The 10,556-nt window shown below is 34.4% G+C and overlaps 1 pseudogene; it reads left to right on the top strand.

The window, feature by feature from the left end:
- The window catches only part of LOC137644455 (piggyBac transposable element-derived protein 3-like), a 39,872-nt pseudogene extending 29,532 nt beyond the window's left edge, over positions 1 to 10,340 (top strand).
- The last annotated feature ends 216 nt before the right edge of the window (positions 10,341 to 10,556 follow it).

A 10,556-nucleotide genomic window follows, 5' to 3' on the forward strand; every position in this document is an offset into this window, starting at 1 on the left:
TAAACCTGCTGAGCAACAGGTTTTAGCTGAATATAGATATTCTATGTTATATCTAATCTGTTACCCTTCTAAAGGTATTTGGCTCCTTGCTTCTCAAAAAAAACACGTTGACAATCTTAATTGAACCACATATCAATTTTGTTAATCATATTATCTTTCAATAGGACAACAGGGTCAACACCTTCATACAATTGTGACCAATTCAACTCAAAGGATCATTCGAAATGCCATTCCAGTATACTTGTGATTTGATATACAGTATATTTTACATGAGTATGATGCATCATGGAAAGGTTGCTCTATCTCAATTACTAAGGAAATTAAGGCTTGATCAGACATCCCAACTGGAGAACCAACCTTACTCGTTATAACACCAAGAGAGTCAGTGCATACTAGGTCCAAGCAATTACCAGACCTTGCATTAGCTTGTTATAATTTACAGAGTCAAATGTTTGAGGTCCACTGGTCACTTCCTGTTTTGATATCAAGCAAACTTGGGGATACTTCAAATGACTTCATAACAGGATTGCAGCATCACTCAATAAGAGAAATAAAATCTTAACACTCTCTATTAGTCTGGAGGGTAAGAAAGGTTTGAGGTGCTTGGGGCGTTTTACTACCCATCCTATAAACAGAACAACCACTCCTACATTCTGGAAGTTAGTGGGTGTAATAAGGGGCAACACTCAAAAACTCTCCAATATATGATTTAATTAACATCAAAGGAACAAGCTTAATTTCTGTGCCTATTGATTAAGGGCATCAGACTTCATATAAATCTGCAGGGTAAGAATGAAATTTATGGTGGAAAGATAACTTAAGAACGATGTTCATTAGCACTAATTAAGGATTGAATTGACATGGAAGGCTTAAATAAGAAACCACTGGGGATATGTAGATGATGATCATCTGAATATTAATCACCACCTTCAGAATGGAATTTGAGGTCGGAAAGATACTTAGGAATAGCTCAAAGGTCATACCACATCTAATGACCTCTAATTAACTTCTTAATCAACATGAAAGGCAGTAGTATCCTATCTATGCCATTTTATTATGGACACCACACTTCATCCAAACCCGCAAAGCAAGAATGAAATTTATGGTGGAAAGATAAATTAAGAACAACATTGATTAACACTAATTAAGATTTTGATTAACATGAAAGGTACAGTTAGAGTCGAAAGAACGCCGACACTCAGGGGAAATCTTTCGTCATATGTCTATAGAGTTCCAGGACAAAGCAGATAAGGAATTGCTCTTCTTACCGCTTTTATGAAATGGGCAGAACATTATCAAACCTTAGCAAATCAAAGACATTAAGGGGCAGTCTTTGTTAGCAAAAGATTACAAATGTTACAAATCGATTTGCCATATTTCATTCTGTGCTGTCATTTAACATCTAAACTATCCAACACAAATAAAAAAACACACACACATACTATATATATATGTATATGTAAATATATATATATATATATATATATATATATATATGTGTGTGTGTGTGGGTGTGCATGTGCATATATTTGTGTGTGTATATATATATATATATATATATATATATATATATATATATATATATATATATATATATATATATATATATAATAAATACGCGAGTATATATATATATATATATATATATATATATATATATATATATATATATATATATATATATATATATATACACACCAATATGTATATATATATATATATATATATATATATATATATATATATATATATATATATATATATATATATATATAGAAGTGAAGAGAGTAAGGAAAGATGGCTCAAGAATTGAAGAGACAGTGAAAGATGGAAATGGAAGGTTGTTAAAAGGAGAGGAGGCAAGGAAAAGGTGGGCGGAATATTTTGAAAGTTTACTGAATGTTGAGGATAATAGGGAGGCAGGCATAATTGCTGTTGCAGGTGTTGAGGTGCCGGTGATGGGAGATGAGAATGAGAGAGAGATTACAATAGAGGAAGTGAAGAGAGCATTAGATGAAACGAGAGTAGGAAAAGCATCTGGTATGGATGGTGTGAGAGCTGAGATGTTGAAGGAAGGGGCTGTGACTGTAGTTGAATGGTTGGTGAGATTGTGTAATATGTGTTTTTTGTTGTCAATGGTACCAGTAGATTGGGTTTGTGCGTGTATTGTACCACTATATATGGGTGAGGGAGATGTGCATGAGTGTTGTAATTCAAGAGATATTAGTTTGTTGAGTGTAGTTGGAAAAGTGTATGGTAGAGTAATGATTAATAGGATTAAGGATAAAACAGAGAATGCAATCTTAGAAGTACAGAGTGGTTTTAGAAGAGGTAGGGGTTGTAGGAATCAGATTTTTACAGTTAGGCAGATATGCGAGAAAAATTTAGCAAAAGGTAAGGAGGTGTGTGTTGCGTTTATGGATCTGGAGAAAGCGTATGATAGAGTTGATAGAGAAGCAATGTGGAATGTGATGAGGTTATATGGAGTTGGTGGAAGGTTTTTGCAAGCAGTGAAAAGTTTCTACAAAGGTAGTAAAGCATGTGTTAGAATAGGAAATGAAATGAGTGATTGGTTTCCGGTGAGAGTGGGGCTGAGACAGGGATGTGTGATGTCGCCATGGCTGTTTAACTTGTATTATTGATGGAGTGGTGAGAGAGGTGAATGCTCGAGTGCTTGGACAAGGATTAAAACTGGTAGACGAGAATGACCATGAATGGGAGGTAAAGCAGTTGTTGTTTGCGGATGATACTGTACTGGTTGCAGACACAGAAGAGAAGCTTGACCGACTAGTGACAGAATTTGGAAGGGTGTGTGAGAGAAGGAAGTTGAGAGTTAATGTGGGTAAGAGTAAGGTTATGAGATGTACGAGAAGGGAAGGTGGTGCAAGGTTGAATGTCATGTTGAATGGAGAGTTACTTGAGGAGGTGGATCAGTTTAAGTACTAGGGGTCTGTTGTTGCAGCAAATGGTGGATTGGAAGCAGATGTACGTCAGGGAGTGAATGAAGATTACAAAGTGTTGGGGGCAGTTAAGGGAGTAGTAAAAAATAGAGGTTTGGGCATGAATGTGAAGAGAGTTCTATATGAGAAAGTGATTGTACCAACTGTGATGTATGGATCGGAGTTGTGGGGAATGAAAGTGACGGAGAGACAGAAATTTAATGTGTTTGAGATGAAGTGTCTAAGGAGTATGGCTGGTGTATCTCGAGTAGATAGGGTTAGGAACGAAGTGGTGAGGGTGAAAACGGGTGTAAGAATTGAGTTAGCAGCTAGAGTGGATATGAATGTGTTGAGGTGGTTTGGACATGTTGAGAGAATGGAAAATGGCTGTGTGCTAGAGAAGGTGATGAATGCAAGAGTTGATGGGAGAAGTACAAGAGGAAGGCCAAGGTTTGGGTGGATGGATGGAGTGAAGAAAGCTCTGGGTGATAGGAGGATAGATGTGAGAAAGGCGATAGAGCGTGTTAGAAATAGGAATGAATGGCGAGCGATTGTGACGCAGTTCCGGTAGGCCCTACTGCTTCCTCCGGCGCCTTAGATGACCGTGTAGGTAGCAGCAGTAGGGGATTCAGCATTATGAAGCTTCATCTGTGATGGATAACGGGGGAGGATGGGCTGTGGCACCCTAGCAGTACCAGCTGAACTCGGTTGAGTCCCTTTTCAGGCTGGGAGGAACGTAGAGAGTAGAGGTTCCCTTTTTGTTTTGTTTCATTTATTAATGCAGGCTACCCCCCAAAATTGGGGGAAGTGCCCTGGTACATTTATGTATATATATATATATATATATATATATATATATATATATATATATATATATATATATATGTATATATATATATATATATATATATATATATATATATATATATATATATATATATATATATGTGTGTATATATATATATATATATTTATATATATATATACATATATATATATATATATATATATATATATATATATATATATATATACTCGTATAAATATACATATATATATATAAATATATATATATATATATATATATATATATATATATATATATATATATACATATATATAAATATTATATATATATATATATATATGTTATATATATATATATATATATATATATATATATATATATATATATATATATTTATATATATATACATATATATATATATATATATATATATATATATATATATATATATATACTCGTATAAATATACATATATATATATATATATATATATATATATATATATATATATATATATACATATATATAAATATTATATATATATGTTTATATATATGCATATATATATATATATATGTTATATATATATATATATATATATATATATATATATATATATATATATATATATATATATATATATATATATATATATATATATATATATATATATATATATATATATATCAATTACTAATTTTACATGGAGAGGGCCTGCCAGTCCGACAATGAGGAAATAAGGACCTCATTTCTGTTTTAGGGGTTTTGGAGACAGATTAATTGTAGATTCTTGATACAGATTGTAAGATATAGTATCATTGTCTAGATGTTATTCGGTAACTGTTTATGATCTAGCAAATAATGCTAACCTAATTCTTTTTTTTTATCTTTTTATTAGTAAAATTTACAACAGGATCAATACATGGGCTTTATATACCTTCATATATAAAAGACACATAATAACAAATTGCAACCCTTACAAATAACGAAGCATGTAAACCTTATATCCTAAAGAGTAATTTATATATATTTTTTTTATCATTTATTCTACAATAGTATCACGTACATATTCTTTGTTAAATTGCTTGTCTAATTTATTTGAATAAACTTTTACTCAATATAAACTGTCTTTGACATTTCATTTTCTATATTAGCTATCAGGTTTGGGTCGTCCTCCAAAAGACTCAAAAATCGACCCAACCATACTCCTGCTATAATATCTGATAGTAACACCATTGCTGGTTTTTCGTCTACCTTCGATGGTGCCTTAAAATCAAATTTAAGAATCTTTACTAAACTATCAGTTTCGATTTAACATCAGCCTTTTAGTATTGACTTTAACCAAATCGGAAAACATTCCGATTTTTACGAGGGACAAAAATAAAATATGTGCATTTCATTTTTAATATAACCATAAAAGAGACTTTCATCTTCATTCAAGATGTTCATCATATGGAGCCTATCTTTAGTATTAAGTATTCCATGAAATTATCTATAAACTGCATCTCTGCTCTTCTAATCTATGCAATTATTATTTACATACTTCCAAATCTGTGTCCAATTAAAAAGGGGATACAATAACTCTATCTTTGGTTTATAATCTTTACAGTTCATAAGCAACCAACATATTTCTTTAACAGACACATTAAGATAATTCTTTAAACGATATACGTTCCTCAAAACATCAATCATTTCACTTTAATATGATGTGATAAAACTAGTACAGTTGGTATATTTTATTTTTCAGCTTCCATTAAAACACTAGCTTTTATTTTACGATAGAAATACATATTCTTAAAATCATAACACTTACTCAAAGAAATCTTGCTAAAAGTTCTGAACATAATTGCTTTCAGTTTATGTAGAATATTCATAATTCTTAGCCCTCCTTCTGCCTTGGTAGGAATACGGTATTTCTTCCAATTGGTTCACAGCTTCCATTCCATAGGTATCTAAATAAATGCCTCTGAATTTATTTTGGTCAATCTTGTGGAACTGTACATACTTGTGACACATACCAATTTTTTGCTATAATTTACAATTAATTATGATACATTTCTGAGACACTGTCAGCTTTCTATTATTAAGTATAACTATCACTTTGTTTATCTACTCTCTAGATTACTCCTATCACTTTGTTTATCTTACTCTTTAGATCACTCCAATTTAGATTAACACTATCTTGATGATTCTTACTATGATAAACACCTAGTATTTTACAGGAATAATAAAGATAATGACATTCATTTATTGGCCATACGGATTTATTTCTCCATTTCCCAGTGCCTAAAATTTAAGTTTTATTTCTGTTCAGATTTGCGCCACTTGCCTTTTCATAGTCTGAGATTATATTAAAACATTCTAATATTCCCTTATCACCAGTAACAATGATAAGAGAATCATCAGCATATCATAGAACAAAAACCTTTAAATTATTTGGCAGACCCAATGACGTCTACAAGCTTCCTTTTCCTCATCCTGTAAAAAGTTTCCTGGTAGATGATAAACAAAATCATGGATAATGGACATCCTTGCCTTACCGATTAATTTATAGGGAATGAATCAGATATATTACCATTTATGCCTACCACATTTTTTTGCGTTTTTTTATATATCTTTATCAGGTGAATGAAACTAGGGTCAAAACCAAAGTTGCTCAGTATAGCACATGAAAGGTCATGATCCACACGATCAAGAGCTTTATCCTTATCATTTGCCTATAACATAATATCTCTCATAGTGCATTTCAAGTTGTTAATTGACCTATCATATACACAACTAAACTGCTCTCGGGAAGTAATTAAATATAAAACATTCTTCAATTCATTAGTTATTATTTTCCTTATTATCTTAAAGTCCACATTTAGCATTATTATTGGCCTCCAGCTTGTAATATATCCTAAGTCTTCTTCCCTCGGTGTAAGCTTTATTATTCCTTTATTCATTTTAGAGAGGATCTTATATTTGAATATAAACTTTACTAGACTTACAAAATCAATTTTCATTTTCTTCAAAAACATTTTTTAACTCAACATTAAGACCGTCTATTCCCGGGACGTTCTTCATCCCCTTCAATGCTTTTGATACTTCAGACTATCACTTCTGATGTAAAAATATCATTTCTCACTCCAATCTATAACTTTATCTACAATATTAAAAAACAGTTCTTGATAAGACTTATAACATTTCTCTTTTTTGAAAAGCTTTTCAAAATATCCCTCTTATATTTAAAGCAATAGCTTTGGGGTTTATTATTTTGCTACCATCATCCCTCTTATTTACATACGATTTAGAGTTTTTTCCCCCTCCCTAATAGGTACGCTGAAACTTGTTCATCCTTTGATTTATCATCCGCCTTAGCTCTAATTTTGACTCCACAGATCTCATCTTAAATACTCTTCATTCTTGATTTCAAAGAGTTCACTAACGAAAACTTGTCGTTTTCTAATACACCTTTTCCTATTTCTTTTTTTTCAACTGGTAGTTCACTAAATTCAACAAGCTATATTTTGCTTTGTTAATTTTCTTTAAACATGTGATAAAGAATGATTTCAGTTGAGCTTTCGCATATTCCCACCAACACAAAATATTTCTAACTCTGCCTTTGCTCCTCGTGATATTATTCCAAGTCATAAGAAAATTGTCTCTTACAAAATCTATATCTAGAATATTACTATTTGGTTTCCAGTACCCTTTCCCTGGCAACATTAAATTCTTTTAATCTCAAAGCTAATACTATGGTCAATCCAGCTATCAAGAATATTTTGAATATCTGCCACATGGTTATGCATATCTTTTAGATATAACCTATCCAGCCTTGAACCATAATTCTCCCTATCATAGGTATACCCCACCTGGTGATGAAATGAAACCCAAGCATCTATAAGTTTCAAGTACCTTTTCAAGTTTACTAATGACTTTGATAGAAGTTCATTACCAGAATTAGAAAATTCTCTCATACAGGTAATAGAATTCCAATCTCCACCCATTATGATAATACCTATATTGTTCCTTAAGACATATAAAATATCTGTGTTACATAAATTCTCCCTTTCTTTTCTCTTACTATTCCCAGCAGGAGCATACACATTTGATAATTAAATAGTAACGTTCCCCCGACCTTCGTAATCATGGTAAGTACACAGTGACTGTAGGATAGTGAAGCCTAGTAATATGCTTACCTTTTGATGTGGGTTTCAAGGGCTGTAGTGTTACTGACGTGTCGTAGTGCGTATCGGAAAAAGTATAGATCCCATGTGGGCTACCTCGGTTGTGTTTAGGCGGACCACGCTCATCCCATATGGGATCTATTGAACCTTAACGGTTCAACCGGCCAATAGGATACAACGCACATAATTTTTGCAATTTTTTTAGTGCTTGTTTTAGACATGTGTGAATAGTTTTAACCATATCTATAGAAATAATAGTGATGATTTAGAGATGTTAGGCTCATGTGCATATAAATTATTACCTTACAAGGGATTGAATGATAGGTTTTTGTTAGGCAAAGTTACACTTTTTCTCATTACATGATTTATTATTTTTTTTTTTTTACAGTTTCCTGGCCATATCTTTTATGGACATTGCAATGCTGCATTAGAGACTCAGGATCGTACACCATGGGTTGCCCTTAACGATGCCGAAGGAAGTGATGTAGAAATGAGCCCTTTGGACGTCGACAGTGATGACGACGACCCTACGTACGTTCCTGACGAAGGCCTTACTCAGGAGGATGCTTTTGACCCTCCCACCGCTAGAGGTTATTATGAGACCTCCTTAGAGAGAGAGAGAGAGAGAGAGAGAGAGATTTGTTTTAAAAGATTTGTTGAGAATCTCGTTGTTACAATGGTTGATCTTTAAATTTGTTTTCATTGTGTTGCTCTTTAAATCTTTTGTAAACAATGGGTATTTTTAAAACTTATTTGTGTACTTGCATACTCACTGACATACACATGCACACACATGCATACTCACTGACATACACATGCACAAGCATGCACAAACAAACACACTGCATGCACACACACCAGCAAACACGATTCATTTACTGTTTCACTAATGTTACTTTATTCTTGTTTTAGCTCGCAGGGTCAATGTTGTTGTCCCTCAGGAGATGCCTGTAGAAGAGGAAGGTTAAGGTGAAGGTGAGGTTAACCCTAAGAGGCCTTGTGTTGATGAATGGAAGAAGAACGACATTGACATCCAGCCCCTGCCCGACTTCATTCATCCACAGCCGGACTTCTTGAGGGAACCATACGAGTATATCTCACAGTTCTTCACAATTGAATTGAGGGAACACATCGTTTACCAGTCCAACCTGTATTCAAGACAAAAGGATGTAAGCAGCAACTTCCACATGTCAGAAGAGGATCTCATGGTTTTCCTTGGTGTCATCGTGTATATGGGCCTGGTTCCTCTCCCTAGCATCGTTGACTTCTGGGCCGTGAAGACCAGGATTCCTCAGTTTGCAGACTTAATGTCCAGGAACCGCTTCAAGGCCATTCGATCATCACCTCACTTCAACGACAATGACCAGGCAACAGGCTCCCAAGATCGGTTCGTCAAGGTGAGAGTCCCCTTCAGCAAGATCACCAGAGAGTTCCTGAAAGTTCCTGAGAATCCTATCTATTCCAATGATGAAGTGATGGTCGCCTACAAGTGCACAAGGGCTGGTAACCTTCGCCAGTATGTAGCCAGGATGCTTGACAAGTGGGGCTACAAGTTGTTCTGCCGCTCCAGCGTGGATGGATTTGTGCATGATATTCTTATGTACCAAGGGGAGACAACCTTTGTGAGCCACCCTACTGTGCGGTCTGAAGAGGAGAAAGCCATGTATGCTACTTCCAAGTTTGTTGTCTCCCTTATCAAGAAAATCAAGGACCTCAGTCACGCAGTAGTGTATGCAGACAACTACTTCACCTGTATAGGGTTGGCCAAGTACCTGAGATCGGAGTATGGATGCCGGTATGTGGGAACTGCCAGGAAAAACCAAGTTGGACATCCTCCCCTGAAGTCTGTGAAGGAAATGAGCAAGAAGACGACGCAAAGGGGGCACACTGGACTACGTCTCTTCATATGCCATCCAGATGTACAACAACTGCATGGGTGGCATCGACAAAAGTGACATGTTGACACACCTCTACAAGACCCTCTTCAAAGCAAAGAGGTACTACATGAGGCTCTTTGCTTACCTCCTGGACCTGATCATCTGTAACGCTTGGATTTTGTACAAGAGGGAGTGCTTGGCTTTGCTGGAGAACCCAAAGCCCCTCAAGGATTTCCGACTGGATATATGAAATTGGCTGAGAAGTTTCAAGATATTGAACTTCAAGATCACTAGGAATTCTCTTGGCACCAGGGATGTCACTTTGCCAAAAAGGGACCAACGGGCAGTTGTGCCAAGTGTAGAGTCACGCTAGGATGCCACTACCCTACACATGCCAAAGCATGTCACCATGAGGCAGACCTGGAAGTTCTGTTCCACTGCAGGCCACATCCTCAGATCCCGCTGGATGGGTGAGGAGTGCAAAGTGGCCCTTTGCCTCACTGAAAGTCGAAATTGTTTAGCTATGTTCCATAAGATTTCTAAGTAATATTTTTCCTCTTTTTCACTAGATTTTTAAGTAAGTTTTATAATGTTTCTATTTTTTCAATTATGAGTAGGGTTCAATATATTTTGTGCATTTTCATAGTATTTTCGTATTTTAATAGTACTTTTGTATTTATTTTATATTGTATTTTCTTGTATTTATAATGTATTTCTTTTTTAATTAATTTGTTAAGCAATATACGTGTTTCTGTTATACATT

The sequence above is a fragment of the Palaemon carinicauda genome, chromosome 7, assembly GCF_036898095.1.
Source record: "Palaemon carinicauda isolate YSFRI2023 chromosome 7, ASM3689809v2, whole genome shotgun sequence".
Taxonomy (NCBI): Eukaryota; Metazoa; Arthropoda; class Malacostraca; order Decapoda; family Palaemonidae; genus Palaemon; species Palaemon carinicauda.